Below are 11,624 nucleotides of genomic sequence, written 5' to 3' on the forward strand. Positions count from 1 at the left end.
ATTTGTAGCCAGACAGCCAGCCCCCCCCCTCTCAGACCAGCATTGCTGGAAACACAGGAGGAAGCAGGAACAGGGCACTTAACATATATTCCAGCACAGCCTTTGAAGCTGTGAAAGCACAGGTGTGCTGCTACAATGTGCCTCTGGGAACAGATACAACGATTAAGCTCACAGCAGGCAGAGGCCCTGTGACAGACATGGCTGTTAGCCCCTACTAAATAGCGTGATGCACACACACCAACATCCTAGTTGGGAAAATATTTACCCTGATAAAAGAAATGTCCAGTAGTCGACACTTATTGTTTCTCTCCTTTGCAAGTGTAAACTACTCTTGCGAAAGCTGGCGTCACCCCGACAGACCAGCCTCAATTTGGCATAAGAAAGGAGAAAGAGAATAAAGGAGTACAGAGGTATAAGTAGGGGACCTACAGCACCATGATTTTTGAGTGCTTTTCACTATCTATCTGCTGGTCAGATAAGTGACAGCCTCCCAAGGCTTCTGCAGCTAAGAGGGTCCCTACGCCTTGTCCCTTATTCGTCTTTCCGCGGAATTGAGTGACCGATCCTGGCTTGGCACCGCTGGAATCGAGAGATGCAAGGAGGGTAAGAAGCACCCACACCTGATCTCCTATCTTTAGTGTACACATATTTTGACATAGAGCTCTATACTTTGTTTTCTTTCTTTGGGATTGTGGCTTCAGTTTTGTAACTTGTTTGTGTGTATAACATCTCTACATTTAAATAAGTAGGCACTAGCAATTTTGTAACCACATGATTAGAATCTAGCTTAATAAATTTTGGTAACCATTTATGCATAAGCCTGACTTGTTTTCTCTGGTTTACTGTAAAGCAGCCAACACAATTAAAGAACCTCAGCCGTTTTGGCTCTAAAGCCTGGCCATTAGGTGAGAGTACTAAGAGCCTAGCGTTGAGTTGTGCCGCCTCCACGGGGCAAACTCTTGGGGCACCTGTCAGTCAATCCTGGCTGCCCGCTGCGAAGGAGCTCTGAGCTCTAGCAGTTAAAGTCACGGGTGTGGAGAGGCTCTTAGTGCTGCCATTGGGGCACCTGTCAGTCAGTATTGACTGCCCGCTGCGAAGGAGCTCTGAGCTCTAGCAGTTAAAGTCACGGGTGGTTAGGACCTTGGGGCATCCGTCAGCCTAGCCCAGGCTGCCCGCCGCGAAGGGACAGTGCGTCCTAGCGGTTAAAGTCACGGATGGTATAAACGGGCATAGCTGGCACCTCACCAAACATCCTTGGCCGTCAGCTAACAGAAATTGGCGTCACGAACAGGATTGTGATATAGGCTGCACTACAGTAACACAATGAAACCAGTCATGATAAACACCACAGAATTCCCTGAGCTAGAGAAAAGTTTGACCCAAGAGGGATGGGGAAACCCTCTGTGGAGCAAAGAACTGCTGGAGAAATATTGGGGAAAACCAGCAGAGATCTGGCAGCATTTCTGTAACTGGAGAACTGCCTGCAAGATGAAGAAAGGGAAAGGAAAAGGTGCTTGTATATGGCTGCTTACTAACGTTTGGCAAGCTGCCTGTAAGGATTATCATGGTCTGGCAATAGAATTTAATAGGCTGCAACAGGAAAGGGACACACTGCGCCAGGAATGCCAGAATTTAGATACCAGAGTAAGAACACTGAATAGGGATATGGAACATCTTCAGAAAAGATTACTTCCCTTAATTGAGAAAGAAGGGATAGAACGAAGGGAAAAACTGGAGACTAAAACACGCAGTATCAACCGGGCTAAAGTTGAGACTGCTCTCTGGCTAGACCCTGAGGAATGGGATGGAGACATTTGGGATTCAGCAAATGAGTCCCCCTCCTCTGAGGAGGAAGGTCCCTCTGTAAAATTAAGACCAGCTATCACACATCACAAATCAGAAGAACATGAGGAAAATTTGAGTGGGGCAGAGCTGGATGAAGAAGGGGATGACAATTATCCATCCACCTCTTCAAAAACAAAGAAGGGAGGTAAAAAGGGAAAAGGGAGTAAAGCTCCAACACACTTTACCAAAATTACCACCCGCCAATATACTCCCATGGAGTTAAAAACAATCCAGGGAGATTTTGCTAAAAAGCCTGAGGAAGGTATAATAGAGTGGCTGGTCCGCCTCTGGGACACTGGGGGTGGATATATACGCCTGACAGCCCAAGAAACTGAGCGCCTTAACTTAGGTGCAGGAATATTCCTGGAACATTCAGAGGGGAACACCCCTAAAACACTTTGGTCTCTGGCTTGTCGATGGGCAAGAGGTATTTACCCAGCAGACCGAGATGAACCCACAGTAATGCACTGGACCAACATAGATGAGGTAAAAACAGCTCTATTAACTGTGGCTGTTATTAGCATGCTTGGCCAAAACCCTCAAGAGTTAGCCTATGAAAGCCCATGGGAGGGTCAGGTAGATGTAGATGATCTCAGACCCCTGCTTAAGGGAGTTCCGAGTAACCACAGGGCTATGGCACTGTCCCTTAGATCAGAAGCTGCAGCACATAACAGTACCTTTCGGGCACTGCTAAACCTTCTGGTGTCATACTTTAGAGAATTCGGAGACATCAGAGCACTGACAGGCAAAGCTAAGATGCGTTCCCTTCAGGGAAACAAGGGGGCACCATCTAAAGGACATAAAAACAAGCGAGAGCCAACCCAGGAGGAAAAGGAGCTTAGAGCCAAGTTGTGGAGACAATGTCTGGCTTTAGGTTATCCCAGAGATGTGATAAATGGACTGCCCACAGAGCGGCTAAAATTATTCACCACCTTTAGAAGAGCTGACTGGGAGACAACTAATGCTACTCCCAGTGCACCTCTGCAGCTCTCTCCTCTTTCCCCACCTGCAGACACCCGGTATACTCCATTGCTGCAGCAACTGCAAGAGTTACCAGAGCAGGGAAACTAGCTTGCGGGGGTCAATCTCCTCTCCTAATAAACCAGCTTAAATCCAAAGAGGAGAAAACAACAGCAAAAGACCCCCGGATACATGTAACTGTAAATGACAAACACATTATTCCTTTCTTAATGGACACAGGGGCTCAAAGGTCCATGATTAAGCGAGAAAGTTTTCAGGGCTTGCCACCTACTGGCCGAAAGCAAGTACTTGTTACAGGGGTAAATGGCAGTACCATAACTTACCCATTAGTTAAGATAAAACTGGATATCCCATTGCAACCCCACCATCAGCCCCGAAAATATGAGGTGATTTTGGGCAATGCCAACATACTGGGCATGGACGTTTTAAGAGGAAAGAAGGGAAGGATTAATGGGGAAAGATGGGCTTTTGGAGTCAGTTCTGTTCCTCATGCCACCCATCTGGAAGAGGAAAGCCCTCCCCACTATTCTGTAAACTTACTTAGCAGCGCGCCTGCTCTCCCGCCCTCAACAGTAACAAACATAAAGCAGTATAATGTCCCAGCTGAGGCCATAAGCCCTGTTACTGACCTGATCAAAGATTTGGAACAGCGAGGAATTTTAATTCGTACCCACTCTCGCTTTAATTCTCCTGTGTGGCCCATCAAGAAACCAAATGGCAAATGGAGACTCACTATAGACTATAGGAAGCTAAACAGTAACACTGGACCATTAACTGCAGCAGTCCCTAGCATAACAGATATTGTAAACACCATACAAACCTGGGATAAACCCTGGCTAGCAGTATTAGATGTAAAGGACATGTTCTTCATAGTCCCTTTGCAACCAGCTGACCAGGAAAGATTTGCTTTTACTTGGAAAGGTGTACAATACACTTTTACCCGAATGCCACAAGGGTTTAAACACTCACCCACTATTTGCCATGGGGCACTGGCAAAGGTCCTAGATGACCTTATACTGCCACACAATGTACAAACTGTGCAATACATTGATGACATCTTAATAGGTGGGAAAACCCCAGAAGAGGTACAGGAGGCTATGAATCAAATCAAAGGAGCACTAGAAGCCCTTAATTTAGAGTTACCAGCTGAGAAATGCCAAGGTCCCTCCCAAGAGATAAAATTCTTAGGTACTGTATGGATGGGAGGTAGGAGGTCTGTGCCTAATGACACTGTGCAAGAGCTAAATCAGGCACCCTCCCCTGAAAGTAAAGATCAATTGAGACAGATTTTGGGAACCCTGGGGTTTTGGAGAAAACATGTACCTGGCTTTGCCATTATAGCCAGACCATTGTACAATTTGTTAAAGAAAAGTGCTGCCTGGGAATGGGCTCCTGCCCATGAGGAAGCCCTCAGGCAACTGATAGGGGAGATACACACCTATCAGGCTCTGGGTCCCATACATCCTGAAGCCCCATTCCATTTGTACCTAACTGTGGGAGCCACTGGAATGTCTTATGCTCTCTGGCAAGAAAGTGACACTGCTCCCAGACGACCAATTCAGTTTGGTTCCAAGTCATGGCAAGGGTCACAGGCTAACTACACACCTTATGAGAAGGTGCTTCTGGCAGCTTACACAGCCTTGAGAGAAACTGAGGAATTAACTCAGGATAAGGACATCACAATTCACACTCCTCTTCCAATCATTAAACCTATATTGGAAGGGAAAGAGTTACCACCTGGTGTAGCACAAAAGATGACTATCCAAAGATGGGCACTTTACATACACCACAGGGTAGGGAGTGCAGACACTGCACAAAACCCCACTATGATTCAGGAATCCCTATGGAAAGTAGGAATGCCTGATGAATACCGCCTGCCTCCACAGCAGTCTCCCATTAAGGATGCTGCCCCATTTGATCCTTCTAAGCCTGAGGGAGTATGGTTCACTGATGGCAGTGCCAGGCTGGTAAAAGGAAAATGGAAGGGAAAAGCTGCAGCAGTGCCTGCAGACACCTCTGCAGCACCCCTAACTGCTGAAATTGATGGGTCAGCACAACTTGCAGAATTGGCTGCAATTAAACTGGCCTGTGAAGCAGGAGCCACCGCAGTATATACGGACTCCTATGCGGTATGGGCAGGTGCCACTCAGTGGATCACTAACTGGAAAAATAACCACTGGGAAATAGGAGGTAAACCAGTCTGGGGACTGGAATACTGGAAGTGGTTATATCAGCATGCCCTGCAACAACCCCTGTCTATAGGACATGTCTCAGCTCATCAGAGGAATAATACCCCAGCTGCACAGTTAAACAATTTAGCCGATGCAGCTGCCCAGCTCTTTACCACACAAGTAGAATGGGAACGCTTATATTCATGGTTACATGATAATTTAGGACACACAGGAAGTGATGAGTTAGTGCGGCAAGCACATATCAGGGGGTGGCCTATCACCCACAGACAGGCTAGAGACCTGGTACAAGCCTGCACTATTTGTGCTGAGACTAGAAAACATATAGCAGAAGGACAAAGGTTTGCCAGGCTAAGAGATGGAAAAACACTATGGGCAACCTGGCAGGTCGACTATGTCGGACCACTGCCCACTACAAGGCAGAGGTGGAAATACATCTTGACTGGAGTAGAAATTGTTTCAGGGATTGGTTTTGCATATCCAACCCGATTGGCAACAGGGTTGTCCACAGTTATGGGACTAAACCGCTTAACAGCAATTGTCCCAATGCCTCAAGAAATCCAATCAGATAATGGTTCGCATTTTAAGAATAAACTTGTAAGGGAATGGACCCTTAACCATGGAGTCCAATGGACTTTCCACCTTCCATATCGACCTCAATCTAATGGCATGGTCGAGCGCTGGAATGGGTTGCTAAAGAATCATTTGAAGCCTACTGATGGCACATGGGGAGACAGACTGGACGAAGTGGTGCAGAGATTAAACAACAGACAGACTCCTACAGGAAGTCCAATCAGCAGGGGATTCTTCCCTACAGGGAAAGCTATCTCCCCTGCCAGAACACCACTGCACAGTTCCAAGTATGCTCCCGGAGATACTGTTGTGATTAAACACCCAGCCCTGGGAACCTTTACCTGCGTTTTGCACGCCTATAAAGAGAAAGGTGTATGGAGTGCCTTAAATGCTGATAAAAGGCTAATAACCATTACAGAGGCTTGGATCGCATCCAAGACCGGCTGACCATGTGATTTATTGCAGGAATGGTCCCATCGTTCCGAGCAACCTGCCAGCTAACCTGTCAGCAAAATGGATCATGCAGCAGACCTGTTTGATCACTAGAGACTACTATGGACTGTTGATATATTTGCCATTACTTATAATAGCAGGTGTAATTTTTGCTTTTGGTTTTAAAATAAGTTTTTTAGCTAGAACACGACCCACCAGAGATATGTTCCTGCAAGCCCTCATGATCCTTCTGTTGGCTCCAGTCACCTTGGCAATACCAGAACATCCTCTTCGGGGAGCAATCCAAACCATCGCCTCAGCTGCTGGTGCTACAAATTGCTGGATGTGCACCTTGCTAGATTCAACCAATGGACTGGGAATTGAATTTGTACCACTACATGCAGTGGCTGAGAATGGACAAACCTCATGGATGCAATGGTTAGCTCAACACTTGGGATTCTCCCTCTCCCCGTTTTTACATTCGGTTGTGAATACTGTTTTAACCATTTTAATTATTGTAATTGTTTTTTGTGTAACTTTATGTATTATGAAGCGTTTGATTCAAACTGCTCTGTCCTCCACGCAAATCAGATACCTAGAGCTAAAAAGGGATCCTAACCAATTCCGCGAACCCTCATCCTCTAATTTGGTTGTTGGGTATTTCTAGATTTCCCCAAGGAGGGCAAGAGGTGCTGGCATCACCGCCACCTTGCAATCTGGGATGTAGTGTGGTGCATCAGGGGGTGGAATGTAGCCAGACAGCCAGCCCCCCCCCCTCTCAGACCAGCATTGCTGGAAACACAGGAGGAAGCAGGAACAGGGCACTTAACATATATTCCAGCACAGCCTTTGAAGCTGTGAAAGCACAGGTGTGCTGCTACAATGTGCCTCTGGGAACAGATACAACGATTAAGCTCACAGCAGGCAGAGGCCCTGTGACAGACATGGCTGTTAGCCCCTACTAAATAGCGTGATGCACACACACCAACATCCTAGTTGGGAAAATATTTACCCTGATAAAAGAAATGTCCAGTAGTCGACACTTATTGTTTCTCTCCTTTGCAAGTGTAAACTACTCTTGCGAAAGCTGGCGTCACCCCGACAGACCAGCCTCAATTTGGCATAAGAAAGGAGAAAGAGAATAAAGGAGTACAGAGGTATAAGTAGGGGACCTACAGCACCATGATTTTTGAGTGCTTTTCACTATCTATCTGCTGGTCAGATAAGTGACAGCCTCCCAAGGCTTCTGCAGCTAAGAGGGTCCCTACGCCTTGTCCCTTATTCGTCTTTCCGCGGAATTGAGTGACCGATCCTGGCTTGGCACCGCTGGAATCGAGAGATGCAAGGAGGGTAAGAAGCACCCACACCTGATCTCCTATCTTTAGTGTACACATATTTTGACATAGAGCTCTATACTTTGTTTTCTTTCTTTGGGATTGTGGCTTCAGTTTTGTAACTTGTTTGTGTGTATAACATCTCTACATTTAAATAAGTAGGCACTAGCAATTTTGTAACCACATGATTAGAATCTAGCTTAATAAATTTTGGTAACCATTTATGCATAAGCCTGACTTGTTTTCTCTGGTTTACTGTAAAGCAGCCAACACAATTAAAGAACCTCAGCCGTTTTGGCTCTAAAGCCTGGCCATTAGGTGAGAGTACTAAGAGCCTAGCGTTGAGTTGTGCCGCCTCCACGGGGCAAACTCTTGGGGCACCTGTCAGTCAATCCTGGCTGCCCGCTGCGAAGGAGCTCTGAGCTCTAGCAGTTAAAGTCACGGGTGTGGAGAGGCTCTTAGTGCTGCCATTGGGGCACCTGTCAGTCAGTATTGACTGCCCGCTGCGAAGGAGCTCTGAGCTCTAGCAGTTAAAGTCACGGGTGGTTAGGACCTTGGGGCATCCGTCAGCCTAGCCCAGGCTGCCCGCCACGAAGGGACAGTGCGTCCTAGCGGTTAAAGTCACGGATGGTATAAACGGGCATAGCTGGCACCTCACCAAACATCCTTGGCCGTCGGCTAACAATATTACTATGTTATTCTGGACTGCACATCTGACATCAGCCATACGGAACAAATGACTTTAATGGTGCCTTTTGTAACAGCAACAGAACCTAGTGAAAATGTCCCTGCAATGGTGACTGTCAGAGAGCATTTTCTAGAATTTATTGACATTGTCATACCAGCTCCTGTAGTATCATCAAATGTGCTTCTTAAAAAGTTGGAAGATACGGGAATTGCGATAGCTGACATGAGAGCTCAGGACTATGATAATGATGCCAGCATAAGAGGAAAGAACAGAGGAGTACAGACACTGATCAGAGAGTTAAACCCTCAAGCTTTTTTTGTCCAATGCAGTTCTCATTCATTGAACTTGGTGGTCAGTGATGCAGTATCAGCTTCTAGTGAGGCTGCTGAATTTTTTAATGTAATTCAAAGCATCTATGTATTTTTCTCTGCATCAACTCATCAATGGCAAATTTTGAAGCAACATCTGGGAACATCCTCTCTGACACTGGAACCACTGAGTGCCACATGATGGGAAAGTCGAATGGAGGCGATCAAGCCTATCAAACACCAAATTGGGAAGATAGATGATGCCATAGTTGCCATTATGGAGGATAATGCTATGACAGGAACTGTTGGTGGGAGAACAGTGGCAGAGGGAAATGGAATCACCAGAAACATACATAACTTCAAATTTCTGTGTTGTTTACTGTTGTGCCATGACATACTGTTTGAAATAAATGTTGTAAGCAAGAGACTCCAAGGTGTTGACCTTGATATATCTGGAGCAATGGAACAACTGGACAAAACAGAGTCATACGTACAGTTCTACCAGTCAGATGAGGGATTTCAAAACGTTCTGAAGAGTGCACAGAAGTTGGCAGAGGAACTTCACACTGAAGCTAATTTCCCACCCATTCAAGAATACAAGAGTCACCGAAAAAGACGACATTTTGATTATGGGGCACGGGATAATCCCATCAGAGACCCCAAACAACAATTCAAAGTTGAATTCTTTAACCAGGTGTTAGAATGTGCAATACAGTCAGTTGAAGAACATTTCATGCAACTCAAGGAACACAGCAGTATATTTGGGATGTTGTATGATATTCCAAAAAGTCCTCACTATACCTGAAGATGACCTACACCAACAATGCAGGGCACTAGAGACAGTGTTCACACATGATGACATGCGCGATATTGATGCAAGTGATTTAGGTGATGATCTGAAAGCCCTTTCAAGACACATTTGAGCAGGATCAACTCCAAAGGCTGTTCTGGAATATATGTGCACAGATATGATGACCATCCTCTTTCCAAATGCTTTTGTTGCTCTGTGCATATTTCTAACACTTCCTGTAACAGTTGCCAATGGAGAATGTAGCTTCTCCAAGCTGAAGTTAATAAAAACACATCTACACTCCACAATGACACAGGAGAGGCTGGTCGGCCTTGCAACCATCTCAATAGAGTATGAGCTGGCCCAGACTGTGGACCTTCAGGAAGCTGTTCAAATCTTTGCAATCAAGAAGGCACGGAAAGCACCACTTTGGTTATTCAAACAGATAAAAATGCTAGTGTTTACTATGCAGACAAGAAGTTAAATTTCAAATGCCTGAACAGCAAATGTAAGTGTTACTTAAAATTTTTGAACAAGGCATTTGAAGTTGTTAGTTCTCCTTTATTGGGGTAGGTAGCAGAGCAGTACCATGAGAGGAGTAGAACAGAGAGAAGGCGGAATTGAGACCTTTCAAAGTTTTGGCCCAAGTGAGGGGGCTTCATTTGAGCTCCCCGCCAAAATGTTGTGGACCTGCCCTGGCTCAAGGAGTCAATGTCAGAGAGTCTAAGGCCAGAAGAGATCACTGTGATTATCCAGTTTGACCTCCTGCATAACACAGGCCATAGAATATCCCTGATTTAATTCCTGTTTGAACTAAAACATCTTTTAGAAGAACATCCTCTCTTATTTTAAAAATTGCCAGTGATGGAGAAGCCAGCACAACTCTTGGTAAATTGTTCTGGTGGTTAGTTACCATCACTGTTAAAATGTTCTGGGACATTTCACTCCATGTTCTTCATAGAAAAATGGTTAGGATATTAATGTGGTATAACTAAGATATACTTTACACAAGATGGGTCTTGTAAGATATCACTGGAAGGGTTATATAGTTTACTCAATGTATTTATCCAATTTGTATGCATGTATTATTTTTGTATCTGAAGCTGGGAATATGGACCATATCCCTGTATTTCAAATGTGCTACATTGGATGAGGCCAAACCATGTTAGTGGCTTATTGAAGAAATGCACACAAGTATAAGGATTACCCCAAGAACTGTGTACAAGAGAAACCTCTCACAGATAGCTCTACACTATGGGAACTGTTTGACCCAGGTCACAGCAAAAAAGCATTCCAGCTTATCTCCCAAAAGGGGTGTGCACATGAGTACTGGGAAAATCCCCTCATCCAGAGCGGACATCAGCCTGTGACTGCAGCTGGGTGTGGCCCTGTGTGTGCTGCTGCAAGAGGCCGGAGAGCCTAATTCAGCAAAGCAGAGAGAGAGTTGAGCAAGAGAGGCTCAGTGAAATCCAGGTACATCAGGTGGCATCCCAGAAGAGGGTTGCGGGGGGGGGGGGAGGGCGGGGGCAACCCATCACATGTTCCACCTTATTTCCAGTAAATTTCTTTTGCTTCAACTTCCACTTCATCTTATCTTTTCTCTGCTAGATTGAGGAGCCTAGTATGAAAGTTTTGTTCCCCATGTATGTACTTATGAACTGTGATCAAGTCACTTCTTAACCTTCTTTTTGATTAGCTAAATAGATTGAACTCCTTGAGTCTAACACGATAAAGTATATTTTCCAATCCTTTAATCACTATCAAGGTTCTTCTGCGAACCCTTTCCAAGTTTTCAGCATCCTTCTTGAACTGTGATCCCAGCATTACAGTAGGAGTCACATCAGTGTCAAATATAAAGGTAATACACCCTTCCTACTCTATATTCCCCTGTTTATAAATCAAAGCCATCCCTTTAGGATCTGATTTAATCAACAAAAAGGTAATTCAAAAACAAAAACTAGATACACACCATCATTGGCTAACCTTGGCTTCTCCTGGGGTTCCTTCCATCAGCACCAGACTATCCAAGGCTTTGCAACAGGGCTATTCCTACCTCCTAGGTATTCCAGAATGAAGTCTAATGAGCCACATCTACTCCATGTGATAATCTACCATTCCTAAGATGAACCAGAGGTGAAAGTAAGCCGGTACACCCCGGTACAGCATACCAGCAACAGCCGGGGCACCATACTGGGGCAGCCCGGCTTCCCCAGGGGGCAATTTAAAGAGCCTGGGGCTCCCTGCAGTGGCTGGAGTCCCAGGCCCTGTAAATTGCCTCCAGAGGCCCGCTGCTGGAGCCCTGGAGTAGTGGCTGTGGGGCTCCGGCGGCTATTTAAAGGGCCCTGGGCTCCCCTGCTTCTACTGCCCCAGCCCTTTAAATAGCCCCCAGAGCCCTGGAGTAGTGGGGGCTCCAGGGGCTATTTAAAGGACTGGGGCTTCAGCTGCCTCTGCTGCCCCAGTCCTTTAAATAGCCGCTGGAGCCCT

The 11,624-nt window shown here is 45.8% G+C and overlaps 1 long non-coding RNA gene across 1 annotated transcript; it reads left to right on the forward strand.

The window, feature by feature from the left end:
* Nucleotides 1-7,574, forward strand: LOC311516230. The gene is made up of 2 exons (XR_014710364.1): nucleotides 1-603; nucleotides 6,054-7,574. It is a non-coding gene; the product is annotated as an uncharacterized lncRNA (long non-coding RNA).
* Nucleotides 7,575-11,624: the final 4,050 nt, after the last annotated feature.

Source organism: Lepidochelys olivacea (assembly GCF_965140295.1).
Source record: "Lepidochelys olivacea isolate rLepOli2 genome assembly, chromosome: 2".
In the NCBI taxonomy this organism is placed as follows: Eukaryota; Metazoa; Chordata; order Testudines; family Cheloniidae; genus Lepidochelys; species Lepidochelys olivacea.